Source organism: Canis lupus, chromosome 12, assembly GCF_003254725.2.
Source record: "Canis lupus dingo isolate Sandy chromosome 12, ASM325472v2, whole genome shotgun sequence".
NCBI classification, from domain to species: domain Eukaryota; kingdom Metazoa; phylum Chordata; class Mammalia; order Carnivora; family Canidae; genus Canis; species Canis lupus.
This window is the reverse complement of record NC_064254.1, coordinates 11,487,916-11,510,547: the sequence shown is the minus strand read 5'-3', so window position 1 is coordinate 11,510,547 and position 22,632 is coordinate 11,487,916. Positions and strand designations below refer to the sequence as shown.

The window sequence follows — 22,632 nt, the reverse complement described above, 5'->3', positions numbered from 1 at the left end:
ATCATCAATAGGGCTCATCTCATCCGTTCACCATTCCTCAGGAGTCCCTGGCTATGCCACCTGATTTCCCAGGTCTCAAAGCCACTGTTTAATATATTTTATCCTATTTTTAACTTTTTTTAATGCAGGAAGGTAAATCCAGTCCCTGTTCCGCCATCTTGGCCCTACAGTCACTTTTAAAGTTTTGAAAAAAAAAAAATGCTTTAGGAGGTAACAACAGTTTATATGAGTTAATTAGCACAAATTATAGGGTCAGAGTATACTGAAAGGGGGGAAAAAAAGGACAGTAAATCATACAGTTTTATCCCATCCCATACCTCCTTTTGTTTTCTACCCTGAAGAATAGCTTAGGGAAGGAGGAGAGCGGCTTCTTTAATTCCTATCTTTAATAAAGTTGGTCAGTGGGTGAAAACAATATTCATTATTAATTTAATAAATATTTAGCACCTACTACATGCCAGGTACTCTGTTAACGCTGGGAATATCAAATGAGCACGACATAAAATATAGTAATAAATGTAAACACACAATTTTTTTGTAGGACTGCAAAAGCAATGCTGAAGAGTGAATTAGTGTGTTTTTGCTAATTATTTACCAGTGAGTGTCATGATCAAAAGGCTATGCTGTAAAACAGCCACTTACGCAAGGCAAGTAACTGTGTGTCAACTAAGTATTCTCACCTTACTCCTGTTACTCTATTGTCATTGTTATGGGCTGTTAAATTTTATAATTGCAAGACAGTGTGAAACCTTCTGGCATGGTTCCTAACTGTAAGGTACTCATTTTCTTCTGGGAGAGAGACATTCGATAGTTTATTATGATGTAATGTGAGAAATACTAAGAGTTTTTGGCAGGGGTTTTCAAGCTTCTTCAGGTGAAGCCTCTGGACTTTTTTTTTTTTTTTAAATAATATAACATTTTGCTAGCAAAAACATGATGGTATTTTCACAATTATAACCATCTGCAATAAGAAGTGGTCAAACTTAACATGATGGGTTCTGAGTTTTTCAGTTATTATTCAACAAAGAACGCCCTCCATTTTGTCACTGGCTATATCCTTCTAGCAGCAATAAAGAGAAGATGGAAAAGACTAAGAAATATTATTAGAGGAAAAACTAAAAGAAAAAAAATCTCTCAAGGCTCATTTTTCCATCCCTAAATGAAGTTAACAGCCACAGCTACAGTTTTTAAACTTTGTTTCCTGGCGATCCAGGATTTTCCAAGGTGTCCAGGAGCTTTCCTGAAGGCCTAAATGGTGGTGGTGGAGATACTCTGATACTCCCACTTCTCCCCTTCATCTGAGTGACTCCATTCTTATTCAACTAGGAAAAAAAAGTTCGAAAACCATTTGTCTTATCCAACTCCCAGAATGCAATGGTTTGCTGTGTGTTATGGAAGAATGATCATCACTGGTGGTCAATCTAAAAACGAAATCCCAAGGATCAGTAGATATTAATGCATTCATGATTACTTTAGCAAGCAGTGGTATAGTGATAAATATTGTTTGATAAACATATCAAACTTAAGATAAATTCCAACACAGTGACAATAACTTTAAGTTTACTGACGACAGAATCATTAACCATACAAATCAGTGTTTCTCAAACTGGGATCTGAGAAAATAATCTGGGTGGTCTGAGTTCTCAAGTTTGAGAAGCATTAACAGATTCTAAAGTTATCCAGAAATATATACACTGAAATATACAAAGAGCTCATAAGAATTGTGCTAAACATGTTTGCTGAGGGCCTCTCAAAATCTTAAGATCCACTCTGAATCTACAGAAGACCTGTGCACATACTGACTGATGCAAAAGTAGTCCTGGGGAAAATCTTTCCAGACCTCTCTTCTTCATCTTCCTTTAATCTTAGCTGCCAATTTTATGCCAGGTGGGGAGTGGGGGGCAGTCCCAGGTCTAAACAAAGGAGGGCTTCAAAAGAGACTGTGGGAAAAACAAAACAAAACAAAACAAAAACAAAAGAGACTGTGGGTTTAGTCCCAAAAGTCTTTGCTGAATTTAGATTCAGAGCTGAGGTGGTTCAAGAGATACCAAAATCTGAAAGTAACGAAGCCCTACAGTAAAGGAGGATGCTTTTAACTCACACTGCATAGCTTGTAGTGGGAAAGAGCTAGGAGTATGAATTTATGGCTCAATTATAGTGGACTAACAGACTAGACTGACTTCAAAGTTAAATGTTATTAATAGACTATCATCTAGAAATTAACAGTATAAAACAATATTCTAGGGCTACCCTCAAAAATAGCGATCTTGTCATATTCATTTGCATATCCCCAGCAAATATCACATAAATAAGTATAAGAAATACTGAATAGGGGCACCTAGGTGGCTTAGTCAGTTAAATGTCTGTCTTCAGCTCTGGGATCGAGCCCTGTCAGGCTCCATGCTTAGTGAGGTGGGGAGTCTGCTTCTCCCCTCCTTTGTGCTTGTGCTGACACTCTTTCAAATAAAAATAAAATCTTAAAAAATATCCAGGTTTTAAATATAGCACAGCTGTGTTTTATGCAAAGATTGTGTTCCCGGGGGGGTGGGGGGGTGGGGGTGAATGGGTGACGGGCACTGAGGGGGGGCACTTGACAGGATGAGCACTGGGTGTTATTCTGTATGTTGGTAAATTGAACACCAATAAAAAATAAATTTATTTTTAAAAAAAGATTGTGTTCCCAAAGACCCTGAATAATTAAAAACTTACATAATTCTAGATTAATCCCGGCAAAGAAATTTACAATTTCCTAGAGCCAATCAACATTGAAATTTCGTAATTCCTGATGGGACTTATAAATATATTTTAGAATATACATATATTCTATTAAGAGCTTTTAGATGTAATAATGAAACCGGGGTTATATTTAAAAAAAAAAAAAACACACTCCACATATCTTTTAGAGATCCACACGAATTAGGTATGAATAAACTACTATCCGCGTGGCATGCCCCGCCGTGCGTCTGGTGCGGGGGGCTGCGGAGAGCCCGTCATCCCGGGGAAATAGGGCGCGGCCGGAAACAAGGCCGTCCCATCGACAAAAAGAAAAAAAAAAAAAAAAAAGAATGAACTACTATGATGTCTAGGATATATTAAAAATAATATAAAGTTGGTTACTAAAAACATGGAATCCTGGTACGCTAAAACTAATAGAACACTATTTGTTAACTACACTGGAATTAAAAAAATTTTAAATACAAAGAAAAAAAAGCAAGCCTAAAAAGAAATATAGTACATCAAAAAACCAAGCCAAACAAAACAAAACCCAACCAACAAATCAAACATGGAATCCAATCCCCCCAACCCCCTCCAGAGATCCACCAGGAATCTGGGGTTACTAATGGGGTTTTCTCCTTGATTCCCCTGCTGCCAGGCTGCCCATTTTTTCCTTTGAGTCATAACATATTCAGGAAAATCTAAAAAAATTGGGGAACTTGTCCCTAGCTACAGTCAGGTAGTCTGGTCAGCTCAGAGACACAGTTTAAGGCTCCTTATTCTCCAAACTCTGGAGAAAGTTTCAGTTTAAGGTATACAATGTGATGATTTGATATCTGTGTATATTATGAAATGACTACCATAATAAGGTTAGTTAATATGTCCATCACCTCACATAGTTACCAATTTTTTTTAATTAAAGATTTTATTTATTTATTCATGAGAGACACAGAGAGAGGCAGAGACATAGGCAGAGGGAGAAGCAGGCTCCATGCAGGGAGCCTGATATGGGACTTGATCTCCATACTCCAGGATCACACCCTGAGCTGAAGGAAGACGTGCTTAACCACTGAGTCACCCAGGTGTTCCAATTACCAATTTTCTTGTGTTGTAAGAATATTCAAAATCTACTGTTTTAACAAATTTGAAGTATACAATACACTACAGTCACCACTTTATACATTCGTTAGGTCTCCAGAACTTATCATCTTTTTTTTTTAAGATTTTATTTATTTATTCATGATAGTCACAGAGAGAGAGAGAGGCAGAGACACGGCAGAGTGAGAAGCAGGCTCCATGCAGGGAGCCCGACGTGGGATTCGATCCCAGATCTCCAGGATGCGCCCTGGGCCAAAGGCAGGCGCCAAACCGCTGCAACACCCAGGGATCCCCAACTTATTCATCTTTTAACTGAAAGTCTGTACCCTTTGACCAACATCTCCCATTTCCCAGCCCCCTGGCTCTGACAACCAATAGTCAATTATGTTTCAGCAAATTTGACTCTTTTAGATTCTGCCTGTAAGTGAGATCATATAGTATTTGTTGATCTTTGTCTGACTTATTTCACTTGGCTTATGCTTATGCCCATGCCCTCAGTGTTCATCCATGTTGTCACAAATGTCAGGGTTTCTTTCTTTCTTATGGTTGAATAATATTCAATTGCATATATGTGTATGTGTATGTGTGTATAAAACAATTTCTTTATCCATTTACCCATTGACAGACACTTAGGTTGTTTCATATTTTGGCTATTGCGAATAATGCTGCAATGATCAGGGGGATGCAGATATTTCTTTGGGAGAGTGATTTCATTTCCTTTAGATATACAACTAGAAGTGGGATTGCTAGATTATATGGTGGCTCCATTTTTAATTTTTTGAGCATCTTCTGTACTGTTTTCCATATTGGTTGCACCGATTTACATTTCCACCAACAGTGAAGTAGGGTCCTTTTGTCTACATCCATACCAACATCTCGTCTTTTTTCTTTTTTTTAAAGATTTTATTTTAAGTTATTTCCACACTCAACGTGAGGCTCAAAACCACAACCCCGAGATCAAGAGTAGCATGCTCCACTGACTGAGCCAGCCAGGAGCTGTCTTTTTGATAATAGCCATTCTAACAGGGATGAGGTGATATCTCATTGTTGTCAGTGAACATTTTTCTAAATGAATCTATCACTCTTTCCAGTACATTGGCCACAAGATGGCAAACCTCCAGCAGGAGCGGGCACACCAGGAAAAGTGTGCTTATTCCCTTTTCCCTGAAACCTACTTTAGTTTTCCAAGAAAGTGTGCTTATTTTGGAGACCAGTTTATTCCTATGCAAGAACAATCTAAAGTGGAAAATAATTCTTTTTTTTTTTTTTTTAAGATTTTATTTATTCATGAGAGACACAAAGAGAGAGGGGCAGAAACACAGGCAGAGGGAGAAGCAGGCTCCACGCAGGGAGCCTGACACGGAACTTGATCCTGGATCCCAGGATCACGCCCAGAGCCACAGACAGACATTAAACCGCTGAGCCACTCAGGCGTCCCAAGTGGAAGATAATTCTTTTCAAGCCTAAAATGCATAATGTGACTAAAGGCATTTCCCACTATTGCCCTATACTCTATTCTAGCCAAATGCCACACTCCAGCCCCCAGGAGACAATCTTACCTGAAATGCTCTTCTTCCTCTTCCATATCTATTCAAATTCCATTCATTATTCAAAATTTAGCTTGAATCTACCTCTGCGAATCCTTCTCTAACAACCTTGTGAGGTCTTCAGAAGTCTCTAGCTAGAATTCTGATAGCAATAACCATGTCTTTTGACACTGATCAGACATCGCTCTCTATGATTAACTTCATTATGCCTATCTTTTGTTCTCAACTAAAGCACAGCCCAAATTTATGTAAAAAAAAGTCTAGAGTGCTTTGAGGATACTGTTGAAGAGCAATGTATTTGAATGTAAATATAAGTCAGTCATCGTCCCAAAGCTGAGCAACTTTTTTTTTGCTCATGGTTTTTTGACATCACTGAACTGGAAGTACTGGCTCATTACAGTAGGTTCTAGCTTCATTTTGAACCTCAGCCTACCCCTTTGCTCTCTACCATCTTGACCATTTGATGTCCCCTAAACTTATCACATCACTTTTTAAATACTTTTGCTTTGCACTTACCTTTTTGAGAAGACAAAAAGACCTTCCCACCCACCTACAAGTGGTCAACTGATGATGCTTGCTTATTTTTTAATGCTTTGAGTAAAATTATACTACCACCATTTTTTTTTAATTCCCAAGCAAAATTAATTGTTCACTCATTTGTATCCCCAGAGCACGTCTGATGTGTTCCTAGTATCTGACAGGTGTATGACAAAACTGTTTTTCTGATCCCCTTGCTCACTCACAAGTTCCATGAAAGCTGGGGCAGCTAAAAATATGCAGCTAGGTTACACCTGAGCACTTTTTCATATCATAAAGCACAGGATCTGGGATGCAGGGTTGTGTGTCCATTGCCCAGGATCTGCTAGCTTATGCTGGGCCCTTATGTATCTAGCCAGGCATTCCTGTTGTGTAGAAAAAGCCATGAGTGGTCAACTGACTTCCTGTCTCTGCTCCAGATCAGATGACTCCATCCCTGTGGGATAAGGAAGTGTAATTTTTTAAGATTCACAGGGCAAAAGATTGTGTATTCTTCTATAATAATCTGTTTAGTATTAAATAAACCTCCCTCAAAGAGGGATTTATGTATTAAACATAAATACAAAATAATTCCTTGGAGTCCCGAAATCTTTAGCACAGTAATTTATATTAACAATAGTTGCATTCATTAAAAGACTCAGAAGTAAAAGTTTAAGTTGAGAATCTCTGGCACATGTATGGCATTTTGAGGACACCAACACTGGACTTTACAGGAAAGACAAGCAACTCTCTAACATAGGGAAAAAAAAAAGACAACCTGCCAAATGTTTTTATAATTTGTTGTGTTTTAAGAAAGACTGAACGTTTTAAGAACTATGGAAAATAATATACAGAAAATGATTGATAAATGATACAAAGAACTGCTGCTATCCCGATTGCTACTAAATATTAAGTAAAATGAAATTGAAACTATCTTTATGATAAATCACAGTACTTTAGTATGTAGAATAATATGTATTAAAACAAAAAACAAAAAAAGAACAATATGTATTAAAAAGATGAGTTAGTTCTCTTCAGTTACACTACTGTTTCAGTTAAAGAATCCTTGTATTTTACTTCCCCCCTCCACCGCAGAAAAGGTGAATTTCTGTTTTATTTATTTATTTTTTAAAAATGTTTCAATGTTTTATTTTTTTTTAAGATTTTATTTATTTATTCATGAGAGACACACAGAGAAAGAGAGGCAGAGACACAGGCAGAGGCAGAAGCAGGCTCCATGCAGGGAGCCTGACGTGGGACTCAATCCCGGATCTCCAGGATCACACCCTGGGCTGCAGGCGGCACTAAACCGCTGAGCCACCAGGGCTGCCCTGAATTTCTGTTTTAATCATCAATTGCCACATCTATTACATTTCTTCCCTAAAAACAGTCATTTAGGGACTCAGCTCCAACAAGCTGACTTAGGGAGAGGAAGCAATACCAATGTTAAAACTAATCACCCATAAAGATGAACATATATCAACCAAAAACACATTAGCAAAAATTGTAGGAATAGGAATTAAAAACTAGAAGTGCCAAAAGCTAGTCATACTTACATCCTCTCCATAAAAACAAAATACCTGAATAATAACTAGCAATTGCACAGACATTTTTTCTTGACTTCAGTTTTATTCGGAAAAATACGGTACCTTTTATTAAATGAAATGGAGATGTATCTAAGTCATTTGCGTTCTTACTCAGGGAAAGGGGATTTCTTCCAGAGAATATTTTAAATGAAGTAAAAGAAGAAACCCTACCAATGTGACTTTTTCTACTTTTGAACACAATGGGTATTATTATGCAGTACTAGTCACAACAAATAGTAAAAGAGACTGCCTTTTGCCTTCCCATCCCACAGTCAAGAATTCACTAAAATACAGCATGGTAATAATTAAGCTATTAAAATAAAAACTAATGAAACTTTGTATTTCCTCAAATATAATAGGACACTACTGCTATCAGTGTAGTTTTTTTTTTTTTTTTTTTAAGATTTTATTTATTTATTCATGAGAGACACATAGAGACAGAGACACAGGCAGAGGAAGAAGCAGGCCCCATGCAGGGAGCCCGATGTGGGACTCGATCCCAGGTCTCCAGGACCAAAGGCAGGCACGAAACCACTGAGCCATCCAGGGATCCCCTGTCAGTGTAGTTTGTATGTATTATTGTCCCATGTATGGAACTGCTCTTAAAAGATACTTTGAGGGCAGCCCTGGTGGCCCAGCAGTTTAGCGCCGCCTTCAGCCCAGGGTGTGATCCTGGGGATCTGGGATCGAGTCCCGCATCGGGCTCCCTGCATGGAGCCCACTTCTCCCTCTGCCTGTGTCTCTGCTTCTCTATCTGTGTGTGTCATGAATAAATAAATAAAATCTTAAAAAAAAAAGATACTTTGAAATGGCAGTTGTTATAGCAAAAAATATTTATTAGCAATCTGGTTAAAGTTATTATGCAAACTCTTGACTCTGATTGCCCTCTCTCAATGAGTAACATTCAAAATATTTTGGTTTTATGGTATGTTCCAAGAAAAACAAGCCTTATAAAAACAACTAACAATATTAACAAACAAAATTCCATTTTACGAAGTTAATGATGTTACCAAGCAAGAGATGTCCAGGTCTCCTTTTGTAAAAGTGGACTCACAAGGAAGATGTGCACAAAAGTAATTATTTAAGGAGAAGAAAAATGAGAGAAGCATTTTTTAAGCTTAAAAATATTTAAGGGGGTGTTTGGCTGGCTCAGTCAGCAGAGCATGCAAGCAACTCTTGACCTCAGGATCCTGAGTTTAAGCCCCATGTTGGATATGGAACCTAATTTTAAAAAATAATAAAAAACCCCAAACTGAAGAAATTTATTTATTTATTTATTTATTTATTTATTTATTTATTTAATTTATGAGAGACAGAGAGGCAGAGACACAGGCACAGGGAGTGGCAGGCTCCATGCAGGGAGCCCAACATGGGTCTCGATCCTTGGACCCCAAGATCACACCCTGGCCAAAGGCAGGTGCTAAACCACTGAGCCACATTGGGTCCCCTGAAGAAATATTTTTTTTAAATGATGTAAGAAAGAATATGGGGCAACCCTGTTGGGACCCCTCTCACTTCTGAGAGCTTTCCCTGTATCTTTACTTAATAAACTTCTATCCCTTTACTCAAGAAAATAAAAAAGAAAGAATATGAATAAATATATATGTAGCATATTACTCCAAACAATATTTCCGCTTCTACAAAAATTTTAAAGAAGTTTAAATAATCTCATTTAAAAAAAAAGTTTTAAAAGGTTTTATTTATTCATGAGAGACACAGAGAAAGGCAGAGACACAGAGAGAGGGTGAAGCAGGCTCCTCACAGGGAGCCTGATATGGGACTCGATCCCCACACCTGGGATCATGCCCTGAGCGGAAGGCAGACCAACCGCTGAGCCACCCAGGCATCCTTCTATATTCCATTTAAGAGAGGCAAACTTCTATCTAGTGTAAAATCTTTTATAAGTCCTAAGAAATGTCATGTGAAGAGAATTTATATTTATACTCATTTCCATCAAAAGACCAGAAGGAACAGAGTTTCAGTTGGAGAAGATGAGAAAGTTCTAGAGAACGATGGTGATGATGATGGTTGCATACCATTGTCAATGTACTTAATGCCACAGAACTGTACTTAAAATGTGCTTAACTGTACTTAAAATGGAAAACTTTGTTATGAAAAAAATTTTAGTATCAGTAACAATAAAAAATAAAGCATCTATGGATATTCTTACCAAAAAAAAGACCATAACTAGTTGTAGATCTATGATCAAAAAACCTTTATTTCTGGAAAAGCATTCTCCAAGCTGGCAGCTTTAGGACAGATGCTCAATGAAGTGAGATGAAGGATCCATGGCTTATCACTTAAAATTAACTCCAGCAAGCAAGGATCTGAAAGAAGTTGAGGCAGTTTACCCCACAACTACTGACAGGTACCAGATGTGGCTGTGGGAAGAAATCTCCCAAAGGAAGGAGGAGGGTTCTTGACCCTTTGTGTGCCTTCTGGCTGTCTGGTGAAGCCTATGGATCCTTTTGCAGAGTAGTATTTCAAAGTGCATAATATATGTAGGATTTTTTAAAAATGCATTTATTAAAAAATTAAAATACATTTATAAAAATATTTTTAAATTGTGATATAGTTGTATATGTGATTCTTTTTTTTTTTTTTTAAGATTTATTTATTTATTCATGAGAGACACAGAGAAAGGCAGAGACACAAACAGGCTCCATGCAGGGAGCCCGACACGGGACTCAATCTCGGGTCTTCAGGATTACATCCTGGGCCGAAGGCGGTGCTAAACTGCTGAGCCACTCGGGCTGCCCTATATATGTGATTCTTTGACAATGCATTAATATTGAAGATTTAGTGGTGAGTCTAGTAAATATCGTCATTTATTTTATTTTTTTTTAAGATTTTTTTTTTTTTAATGATAGTCACAGAGAGAGAGAGAGAGAGAGAGGCAGAGACATAGGCAGAGGGAGAAGCAGGCTCTATGCACCGGGAGCCCGATGTGGGATTCGATCCCGGGTCTCCAGGATCGCGCCCTGGGCCAAAGGCAGGCGCCAAACCGCTGCGCCACCCAGGGATCCCAATATCGTCATTTAGAAGATAGTAATCTTTCCAGATTATCTGCAAATGTGAGGGGATAGAAAAAAATTTCTACTAGTAACAAATTCCCGGGCACTGTTAATACTGCTATGGTTGTGGCCTTCATTCACAGATTTAGGAAATGATAAATTTCAATGGGAGTCTAGAGAAAATAACATGCATTTATTTTTTCTTATTCAAGTTCATGGTCTACCCTCCCCACAATTCTATCCACAGATTCTTTAGGGGTCAGTCCATACAGCCCTTGCATACTACGAGGGTCCAGGGCAGTTGTTCAACATGTGAAGTGAATAAACTCAACCCAGTAACAAACAAATGGAATTCTAAACATCTGAATATAATCCACAAGCTATTTTTATACTTGCTAAGCACAGACTGGTCATTTCCAAACAGTTTGATGTAATTTTTGCAATGCAAAGATGCTGGAAGTACTGCCAGACCACAGGATGGTAGCAGCAAGCTGTCAATTCAACAGCACAGGAAGGACACTCTTCAGTATCACCAGTTATCAAAAAAATCCCGAGTAAGGAAGGTCCAGTAAAGCTAATTTTTTGTATGCTTTAGTGAAAAGCAACAGAAACACGTTTTATAACTTAAAAAGCCCAAGACTGCAGTGGAAAAGCTCATCAAAATCCTCAAACTTGGACAGAATGAGACAAAAAGGCAAATTTTATCTCACAAATATATAACAATGTTCTGGAAAGCTTAGTCAAAATTCACATCTACACTCATCTAAAGTGGAAAATAGTTACATAAATAAATCACCTACTTTTTTAGTTTTTATGAGTGCTTGAAATCGAATGACATTTGAATTAACACCTTTTTCTATATTCACTTTTCTATACTCACTTCTTTACTCACTTTTTTTCTTGCTATAGATTACTGAACCCTCAAATAAGGGAGTCAAGTAACTTATAGACAGCCTCCAGTGGTCTAAGAACACGAAATTAATTCATTCACTAATTTATTTTTAAAATATTTATTTATTCATGAGAGACACAGAGGCAGAGACAGAGGCAGAGGGAGAAGCAGGCTCCTCACAGGGAGCCCAATGTTGAACTTGATCCCCGAACCCGGGGATCATGACCTGAGCTAGAGGCAGATGCTTAACCACTGAGCCACACAGGTGCCTCTAGTTCCATCTAATGAGATATCTGTGCCTACAACACAACCCTTTCCCTTAGGAAAGAGATAAAAATTTTTATTTAGTTTGACCCTATCATATCACTTCTGGATCATTTAAAATAGAACAGACCCATCCAAATAGCCATTTTTTCAAAGAAGATATCCAGATGGCCAATAGACACATGAAAATATGCTCAACCTCACTGATCATCAGGGAAATGCAAATCATAATCACAATGAGGTATCACAATGAGCCAGAATGCTTAGTATAAAAAAAGACAAGAAATAACAAGTGTTGGCAAGCTGTTTCAGGGAACTCTCACAAACTGTGGGAATATGAACTGGTGCAACTACAACAGAAAACAATACAGAGGTTCCTCAAAAAAGTAAAAATAGAAATACCATACAATTCAGTAATTCCACTACTGGGTATTCACGCAAAGAAAATGAAAACTCACCAATGTTGATTGCAGTATTATCTGCAATAGCCAAGATATGGAAGCAACCTAAATGCTCAGTGACAGATGAATGACGATATATTAACACACCCATGTACGCACGCATGCACCCACCCACCAACGATGGGATATTACTGAGATCTTGCCATTTGGGACAACATGGATGAACCTAGAGGGTATTATGCTATGTGAAGTAATCAGACAAAGAAAAATACCATATGATTTTATTTATATGTGGAATTTAAAAAACAAACAAACAAATACACAAGAAACCAGCAACAGACCCATAAATACAGAGAACAAACTGGTGGTTGCTAAAGGGGCAGGAGTGGGCAAAATGGGTGAAGGGGAGTGGGAGATACAGGCTTCCAGATTATGGAATAAGTCATGGGGGTAAAAGGTACATCATTGGGAATATAGTCAATGGTATTTTAATAGTGTTGGCTGGTGATGAATGGTAGCTACATGTGTGGTGAACATAGTATAATGAATAGAGTTGTTGAATCACTACATGGTACACCTGAAACTAATGCAACATTGTCAATTATACTTCAATAGAAAAAGATAGGATAGACCCATGGTTCTTGCCATTATTCAGTATCATTCTTTTGGACAAATTAGAGTAATTTTTTCTTTTTTTTTTTTAAAGATTTTATTTATTCACGAGAGACACAGAGGCAGAGGCAGAGCATAGGCAGAGGGAGAAGCAGGCTCCATGTAGGAAGCCTGATGCGGGACTCGATCCCGGGATTCCAGGATCATGCCCTAAGCCAAAGGCAGCTGCTCAACCGCTGAGCCACTCAGGTGTCCCTAGAGTAATTTTTTCTTGTTTCATGTCTTCACAGTCTTGCCTAAAGAACACCCTATTTCCCTCTCTAAATATTTAAGTTTTTAGATTTTGCCTGAGTAAAATTATTTCTTTATGAAGGTTTGTCATTATTTAACTTTTTCTTAAACTTCTGATAGTTTGCAACTTCTATTAATGATTCTCGTAATATCCATATAATTTTTCTTTAAGAAAGCACATTACTATAGCATGATATATTAAGCAATACCATTATAATTTATCATACTAATGATAATGACTAGATTAAATGATTATTTATTAGGTAAGCTTTGGAGGGCTAAACAAACAATAATAATGTTGCAGCACTCGAGTAGCTGATAATCTTTTTTTTCATTTTAAGATTAATTTATTCATGAGAGACACACAGAGAGAGGCAGAGACATAGGCAGAGGGAGAAGCAGGCTCCTTGCAGGGAGCCCAATGTGGGACTCAATCCCGGATCCCGGGATCATGCCCCAAGCTGAAGGCAGATGCTCAACCGCTGAACCTCCCAGGCATCCTGAGTAGCTGGTAATCTTATTACAAAGGCAAGACCTACAACTAAAATAATTTTCCAAACTACAGAAGGCATTATCAGTATGCATGAAAATAAACATATACTAGTATGGATATTCACAGTAATATTAAGTCCCTTTTACTATTAATTGATATGCCAAGGCACATGAGGTAATAAAAACTGTAATAGTAGGTAACATTTACTAAGTGCCTTTCCTCTGCCAGGCACTTCATATGGTTCTAATCCTCTAACACAATCCTGCCAGGTATGCACAGTTAACCCAATTTTTACAGAGAATATAAGATGCTTGCCCAACATTGCAGAGTTTGTAAGTAGCAAGTCAGAGGTTTGAACTCAAATCTGTAATTCCCAAGCTTGTGCTGCTTCTCATCTCTGTGGGTGGAAATATCAGGATTTTTGGAAGGTTCAATTTCTAGAAATGTTTCTCGTGCCAAAAGATAGCAATGGAGAATCTTTTTTTTTTTTTTTTAATTTTTTATTTATTTATGATAGGCACACAGTGAGAGAGAGAGAGAGGCAGAGACATAGGCAGAGGGAGAAGCAGGCTCCATGCACCGGAAGCCCGACGTGGGATTCGATCCCGGGTCTCCAGGATCGCGCCCTGGGCCAAAGGCAGGCGCCAAACCGCTGCGCCACCCAGGGATCCCAGCAATGGAGAATCTTAAAACATTTTCTCCCACAGCAAAAAACCTCACTATTCCATCAATTAAAATTCTACAGTTTTAAATAAACTAGTTATATGGTATTTTTGCTGAGAAAAGGGAAGCATATTATTTTAAAATTACCACTATAAAAAGGTATGCACGAGTAGGGAGAAATAATATTGGCACTGGCCTGTAGAAAGCTTTGGGAACACTGGGGCTGAGAGTAAGATTTTATGGTCTTTTCCATGTAGAACTGCAGGTAAAGGAGTCCTTTGAACAAAAAAGGATGGCAGGGTTCTATAATGAAACAACTTTGGGAAATGCTACATATTATATATATTTCTTGGTTAATTCATAATGTATGTCAGACCTCTTGCTTTTTTTTTCTTTTAAGATTTTTAATTTTTATTTATTTTTTTAAATTCATGAGAGACAGAGAAGCAAAGACAGGCAGAGGGAGAAGCAGGCCCCATGCAGGGAGCCCAATGCAGGACTCCAGGATCACGCCCCAAGCCAAAGGCAGATGCTCAACCACTGAGCCACCCAGGTGTCCCAGACTTCTTGCTTTATAAAACTCAATGTTTTATTTGTTGACTTTGCCACAGAGCCCTCCTTTCTCCCCCAACTGCACCCCCAAACCCCTTAAATCTCAGAAGGTCTAGAGTAGCTCAGCTGTCCCAACAGAGTATGAGTCAGTGAAAGCCACATATATGATTTAAAATTTTCTAGTAGTTGGTTGAGCGTCTGCCTTCAGCTGAGGGTGTGATCCTGGGATCCTGGATCAAGTCCCACATGGGGCTCCTTGTGGGGAGTCTGCTCCTCCCTCTGCCTGTGTCTTTGCCTCTCTCTCTCTGTATTTCTTTTGAATAAATAAATAAAATCTTTAAAATTTTCTAGTAGTCAAACTTTTTAAGTGTAATCAATTTTAATATATTTTATTTAGTTCAGAATATCCAAACAATATTTTGGACTAAATGAAAATATTAATATAAATATATGTATTTAATATTTTAATTTAATATTTATTTAATCATTCCAACATGTAATTAGTATAAAACTAATGAGATAGTTTACATCCTTTTTTTCATACAGTCTTTAAAATCTGGTGTGGATCTTACACTTAGAATATATCACAACTGGTGCTAGTCACATTTCAAGTGCTAACAGCCATTTATGTCCGGTGGCTACCATATTGGACAGTCCAAGTCTAGAGATGTTTATAGAATTTAGGTAAAACATTAGCTTAAGGGGTCATTTCCCCCTGGTTAGGTCTTATAGATAGCCACAAAGTGGAAATCTTTAAGAACAGCTGAAGTGTAAATAAGTATTTACCCTAATTTATAGTTTCCCAGAGATTTTGTCAGTTTTTTTATGGAAGGGGATGGAGGGAGGGGAGTGGCATAACCTTATTTTCACCAGAATATAACCCTGCTCGCCATATGTACACGTGCAGATTTAATTTGAAATAAGAAAAAAGTTGATCATTAAATAGATTAACACTAGTTGGAGTGAAATAATCCTAATCTAAGAAACAAAATTAATGTTACATGCCTGTCACATACTTAAATACTTTTTTTCTAAAAATAAGTTATTATTCGTTCAGTGGGTAGAGCATGTGACTCTTGATCTCAGGTGTCGTGAGTTCAAGCCCCATGTAGATCTTACTAAAAACATTTAGGAAAAATAAATTATTTGTTTCTGTTTGTGTAAAATGACTGTAGTTATTCCATGGGGGAAAAAAATCCAAAAATAAATTATTTGAAAATAAAAGCAAGCAAACGATTTGTTAAAAGGAAACGAAAACTGATGCTGAGAGCTTCTGGATCCGTGGTCTCACAGAAGCCTCACATCTCACTCATCTCCATTTTTATAAACCAGGAAGGAAGACTTGCTCTTGGCTGGTGGTTCTCAACCACCTGGGGGCCTGTTAAAAATTAAAATTCTCAGGGCTGAGCAGCCCTGGTGGCTCAGCAGTTTAGCCCTGCCTTCGGCCCAGGGCATAATTCTGGAGACCCGGGATTGAGTCCCACGTTGGGCTCCCTCCATGGAGCCTGCTTCTCTCTGTCTCTGTGTCCCTCATGAATAAATAAATAAAATCTTAAAAAAATAAAATAAAATTCTCAGGGCCATCCCAGACCTACTGGGTTGGGAATTCAGGGGGTGGCTAAACAGGCCATCTGGGTAATTCTGATGCACATTCAAGTCTGAGAACCACTAGATTAACACAGAACTAGTACTTAACCATCTGTTTAACTCCAAAAGCTGTGTATTTTTTAGAAGTGTTTTAGGTTTTTTTTGTTTGTTTGTTTGTTTGTTTTTGTGGACGGCCTTGGGAATATCTGTGTGTATATAAAATACACATAACATAAAATCTACCATCTTGGGACGCCTGGGTTGTTCAGTGCTTAAGCATCTGCCTTTGGTTTGGGACGTGTTCCCGGGATCCAGGATCAAGTCCCACATTATGCTCCCTGTGGGGAGCCTGTTTCTCTCTCCACCTGTGTCTCTGCACCTCTCTCTGTGTCTCCCTCATGAATAAATAAATAAATCTTTAAAAAAATCGATCATAACAATTTTTTAATTGTACAGTTCAGGGGTATTAAGTATATTCACATTGTTGTGCAACTGTCTCCACCATCCACCTTCATCTGGAAAACCTGGAAGTCTTCATCCGGAAAACCTGAAACTCTGTACACGTCGAACACTAATTCTCTATTCCATTCTCCCTCCAGCTGCTGGCAACCACCACTGTATTTTCTGTCTCTGTATTTTCTGTCATTTCTGCTTCTGAATCCAACTCCTTGAGGTACCTCATATAAATGGAATCCAGAAATAGAATCTAGTTTCACTCAACCTCTACAACCGCAGAAAGTTTGGAAAGTACAGAAATGTATAAAGAGGAAAATGAAGATCACTTATGATTCCACTTCCTAGATGTGACTACTACAGACTGAACCGTGTCCCTCCCAAAACTCATGTTTGAAACCCTAACCCTAAGTATAACTGTATTTGGAGACAGAGTCTTTAGGAGGTAATTGAGGTTAAATGAGGTCATAGTTGTAGGGCCCCAACAGGATAAGGCTGTTTTATTGTTATTGTTTTTGTTTTTTTAAAGAAAGGGAGAAAAAAGAGGTCAAGGGGGAGGGGTAAGAGGGAGAAAGAGAATCTTAAGCAGATTCCATGCCCAGTGCGAAGTCCAACTTGGGGCTCAATTCTAGGACTGAGCTGAAATTCATGAACTGAGCTGAAATCAAGAATTGGACGCTTAACTGACTGAGCCACCTAGGTGCCCAAAGGCTGGTGCTTTTATAAGAGGAAGAGACACCAGAGCTCATGTGAGGACACAGCTGTCTGCAAATGAGGAGAGGGCCCTGCCCAGCAACCAAATTGGCCAGGACCCAGATCTTGGACTACCCAGTGTCTAGAACTGTGAGAAAATAAACTTCAGTTGTTTAAGCCACCTATAAGCCTATGGTATTTTGTTATGGCATCCTGGGCTAATACCATGGAACATGATTTTTTTTTCCACTCTTTTTCTTTAGTACATTTTTATATTTAAGGTACATTTTTATTTGTAAATGAAATCAAAGCCCATACGCTTTTCCTCCCTACTTTCTCAGCATTTTCTAAAGCTGTGTTCTGCAGAATAGCGTTCAGTAGGAACTTAATTTCTGACAACTGGGTTTTAAAGTGACACCAGGTTTCTGCGGCTAAATCAGAGGCTTTTTTGTACTAAACTGGGAATATCAAGATGGGAATCTGTTAGATTTGATCTCTAAATGTTTTGGGGGAAACTGTATTACATCCCCTGCTCTTCTAAAAAAAAAGGACACTACTATACAACTAATAGGAATTTCTTTTTTTTTTAATATTTATTTATTTATTCATGAGAGACACAGAGCATGAGAAAGAGAGGCAGAGACACAGACAGAGGGAGAAGCAGGCTCCGCACAGGGAGCCCGATGTGGGACTCGATCCTGGGTCCCAGGATCACAACCCAGGCTGAAGGCAGCGCTAAACCGCTGAGCCCCTTGAAATAGGAATTTCAAGGGGCAATGCCCAGTCTTGGAAGGAAACAGTGGCTGACAGGAATAATTCACTTTAGACAAAAAGTCCATTTCATTTCCTAAGGAACCATTCATTCATACATTTCATTAAAGTTTTAATATTACTTTTTTATGGCAATAATTTTAAACAGCAGTGATAGCTGAGACCCACAAGGGTCAAGCACTATGTAAATCTTTATATGCATGATCTCACTTGATCCTTACAAACTTCCTCTGAATGGTAAATTCTCAATCCAGAGGGAGAATCTGGGCACATGCCCTCAGGGAGGTTATGTAATTTACTTAAAGGAAAAGAGCAAGGAGTGGAGCTCCGATCTGTCTGGTTCCAAAGCTATTATTAACTATAATGCTTCTTTAAGTCACATCAACTGCCTTGTTTGAAAACTTTTATGATTTTTTAGTATGTAAGGGAAAAATTCATATACTTTGACTTTGCATTTAGTGCATTTCACAAACTGATCCCAAAGTCCCTTCCCAGCCTTCCATTTCCCCCCCTTTTCTTTTCTCTTTTACAAACTTCTCACTCGATCAAAGAACCTTCCTCACTGGCTCGCCTCCTCTTTAAAAAAGAATAATAAAACAAGCCAAAACCCTCCAATGAATCCTCATTTTCTTCACTGTAAAAGTCCTTTCCACCCTCAACTGTGAATACCTGCAATGCCCTACACAACTGCTCTCTCTGCGCCCCCCGCCAGGCCCTCTGCCCTCCCTCAGATTCTATCCCTCATTGACTTGCCATGCCCTGAACTCACCAGGCATGTTCATGTCTCAAGCCCCTTGCACTGGCTGCTCTCTGCCTGGAATGCGGTTCCTTCAGCTATCTTCAGGCTTGTCCCTTTCTTCAAGTCTCTGCTCAGATGATCCATGACCTACCATGACCACCTTTCCATCCCCCAGCACTCTACATTTTCCTTATTTTGTTTTATTTTCCCTCCTATATCTTACTATAGTGTTTACCTAGGTTTATTGTCTGTCTTCCCATGAGAGCAGGGGCTTGGTCTTTTCTTCACTAAGGACCTGGGAACCCAGAATGGCATCTGGTACAAATTAGGTGCTCAATAATTGCTGAATGAATGAATGGGTGGATGCTGTCACACACATAAAAGGCTCTCCTTTGCTCTCACTTGTACCACTCACTTGGCACTTAGCATACACTGTTGTGTTTTTTTCTGTGTGCACCTACTATTCACCTAACTTGATGATGTGTTCTTGTAACCTCTAAGTGCTCTGTACAATATTAGCACTGAACAAATATTTGATGATGAAATACCAGTGCAGTGCCTTTTTCTTTCAGAGTAGATACAGTAATATTTTTTCAAAAGATTCATTTTTGACATTCCATTTAGAAAAGAAACATTCTGGAAAGCAGTATATGAAAAATTTAGAATATATACTTTTAAATTAATCTTAAAAGGATATAAGTATTTTATACACACACACACACAGTGACAAATTCATGTCATGCTCTGAAAGGAAAAATTTTGCTTTGTGACTTTCACGGCATCTTATAACCTGAAGACATTCTTGAGAGTCAAGCTCAAGGTAATGTTTTCATAGTTACACAATATGAAACACAGACTATATTTTAAATGAGAATTATGAGTTGGGAAATTATGTAACATGTGAAAAAAACAAAAAGTTAATGTCAAATAGGTTTTATGTCACATTTTTTTTAATCTACTGATAGCAGAAAATTTAGCTGGGGAGTATTTACCTGTAATGAAAATGTGTTCTATAAAATAATTTATCTAAATTCATATGCAGATATTTATAGAACTAAAATATTCATTTACATGAACACTTAAGCCTACTCTCTATATTGTGCATGTTGTGTTATATCCACAACATGTGGGTTTCTGAAACCCTGTTTAGACAACTTTCTAACATGAGCTGCAGATCTTTTCCTCAATTTGACTGCAGCACATGCACAATTCCCTCTGTGAGGAACTGTGGGAAAGCTCTATAAACAGACTCCTTCACGACTTCTGGTAATTTCTTAATTGATTATATGTCTACTTTAACTGTAAAACTAACATGGCTGTGCAAATGAAAAATCCACATACAGTAATATATTAGTACTTAGAAGATATCATCAAAAAGATAAGCAAATTTTTCTTGGTATGCGTTCAGTGTTTTACATGGCATAATGTCCACTTTACGTATCTAAGGTATGTGAAGGTCCTCCTCACCCCTTTTTTTCAAAGAGCATGGTTACCCAAATTTCATTTTTCTTTGTACTATTCTCTCTGGACATTTACTTTCAGATGGTTTTATCTATGTGACATATGCTGTAACAGAAAATAATAAGGATATCGTGTGATGTATAAAGTCAGATGAGGGACGCCAGGGTGGCTCAGAGGTTAAGCGTCTGTCTTTGGCCCAGGGCCTGATCCTGGAGTCCTGGGATCGAGTCCCACATCAGGCTCCCTGCATGGAGCCTGCTTCTCTATGTCTCTGCCTCTCTCTCTCTGTGTGTCTCTCATGAATAAATGAATAAAATCTTAAAAAAAAAAAATGGAAGTCAGATGAATAAGTAAAATAGTCTTAAAATTTGAATATAAAAAAAAAAGCCATCTTGGGGAGCCTGGGTGGTTCAGTCGGTTAAGAGCCTGCCGTGGGATCTGGTCACAGTCTGGGGTCCTGAGATCAAGCCCTGCATGGGGCTCCCTGCTCCATGGGGAGTCTGCTTCTCCCCCTCTTCCCCTGCCCCTTTATCTCTCTCATTCAAATAAATTAATAAAATCTTGAGGGAAAAAAAAGCCATCTTAAGGTATATGGATAGAAGCAGTTCCAAACATACCGAGTTGTAAATATTCACTTTTTTTTAAAGATTTTATTCATTCATTCATGAGAGATACACATAGAGAGAGAGGCAGAGACACAAGCAGGTTCCATGCAGAAGCCTGACATGGGACCCGATCCCGGGACTCCAGGATCACGCTCTGGGCCGAAGGCAGGCACCAAGCTGTTGAGCCACCCAGGGATTCCCTAAATATTCATCTTGTAAGTGTGATCACACCTAGAACAAAGGGGTTGGGCTCCCATAGATCTCTCCAATCCTAAAATTCTCAGAGATCTGGAGAATCAGAATACAAATAGGAAGAATAAAAAGTGACCTATTTCTAAATATATTTCTTTGCACTTCTAGGAAACGCCTGAGTTAAAAGAAATCTAAATATAGCAGCATTCATTTTTATTTTAAATCCTAGAAGAAATACTTCCAAATCAAAACCATACAAAAATAGCTTTTACTCTTAGTAATCAGGAGAGAAAAAATCTGATTTTTTTTTTTTTTTTTTGTAGGTAACAGTCTCTATATGGAGAGAGTTACTTCTAAATTTTAAGAGATCTCCCACATTAAATCTAGTATTCTACTTCTCAGGTAATATCCAGTTTAAAACATTAAAATTTCTTCTAGAAAACTTTCTTTTGTGAATTCTGACTTTGTAACTAATGCATTTGCCAAACAGAAAGATTTTAAATTTAATTTCCCAAAATGGCATCCAGGTTTCTCCAGTTCTGTTTATTGAGAAATGATTTTTTAAAATATTTATTCCACCTCCTTTTTAAAAATTTATTTATTCATGAGAGACACAGAGAGAGAGAGAGAAAGAGGTAGAGACACAGGCAGAGGGAGAAGTAGGCTCTATGCAGGGAGCCTGACGTGGGACTTGATCCCGGGTCTCCAGGATCAGGCCCTGGGCTGAAGGCAGGTGCTAAACCGCTGAGCCACCCAGGCTGCCCAGAGAAATGATTTAACTTTTATTTTTAAGTAATTCTATACCCCACGTGGAGCTTGAACTCACAACCCCAAGATCAGAAGTCACATGCTCTATTGACTGAGTCAGCCAGGTGCCCTGAGAAATGATTAAAAAAAAAAATTATAAGTGATCCTAATTTATTTTATATTCATAAAACTATCAGTTATACTGCACTGAAACTAAACTCACTCAACAACTATGGGTAGTTTTTTTTTTTTTTTTTTTTTTTTAATTCAGGGGAAATGCTTAGGGTTTTAAAACTTATTGCTAAAAACACACTGATGGGAGTGGCCCTAGCAGTATTAAAAATTTCCAGGAGCACTACACAATTCTAAAATAAAGATTTAACCAAAAAACCAGATAAGCTGATTTATCTTTTTGAAAATGACAACAGGAGTCCTATCTAAAATACACTGCAAGCAACTTTTAAGTATAGTTGATTCTAATACATACAACAGCAGTCTTATTACTCTTTAGTTATGGTCAAAATATTGACAGTCCACATACCAAATTTTGAAATTCTCTGACATTACACTTACCACAAGATTTTGAAATTCTTCATCTCCCCAACTTAGGCTTCCCACTAATATGTAGTGATAGGGTTGGTTCTCATTGGGCAAGGAAGAAAATTCAAGTTAGTTCTTAAAGCCTTGTGTGAAGAACTCAACTCACACACTGCCTCAAACTGTTCAGTGAGTAGCAGGAG

The 22,632-nt window shown here is 38.1% G+C and overlaps 1 protein-coding gene and 1 long non-coding RNA gene across 3 annotated transcripts in view; one reads left to right on the top strand and one right to left on the bottom strand.

Annotated features, from left to right (window-relative positions):
• LOC112641599 (uncharacterized) overlaps positions 1 to 22,632 on the top strand; it is a 60,710-nt gene that overhangs the window by 5,750 nt on the left and 32,328 nt on the right. The window contains exon 2 of one of the 2 annotated variants that reach the window (XR_007401444.1): positions 21,469 to 21,547. The exons of the other annotated variant lie outside the window; for it this stretch is intronic. This is a non-coding gene — a long non-coding RNA (uncharacterized LOC112641599). The remainder of the gene's footprint in view (positions 1 to 21,468; positions 21,548 to 22,632) is intronic. 2 annotated transcript variants of the gene reach the window in all.
• Positions 1 to 22,632, bottom strand: part of BICRAL (BICRA like chromatin remodeling complex associated protein) — a 79,350-nt gene that overhangs the window by 47,030 nt on the left and 9,688 nt on the right.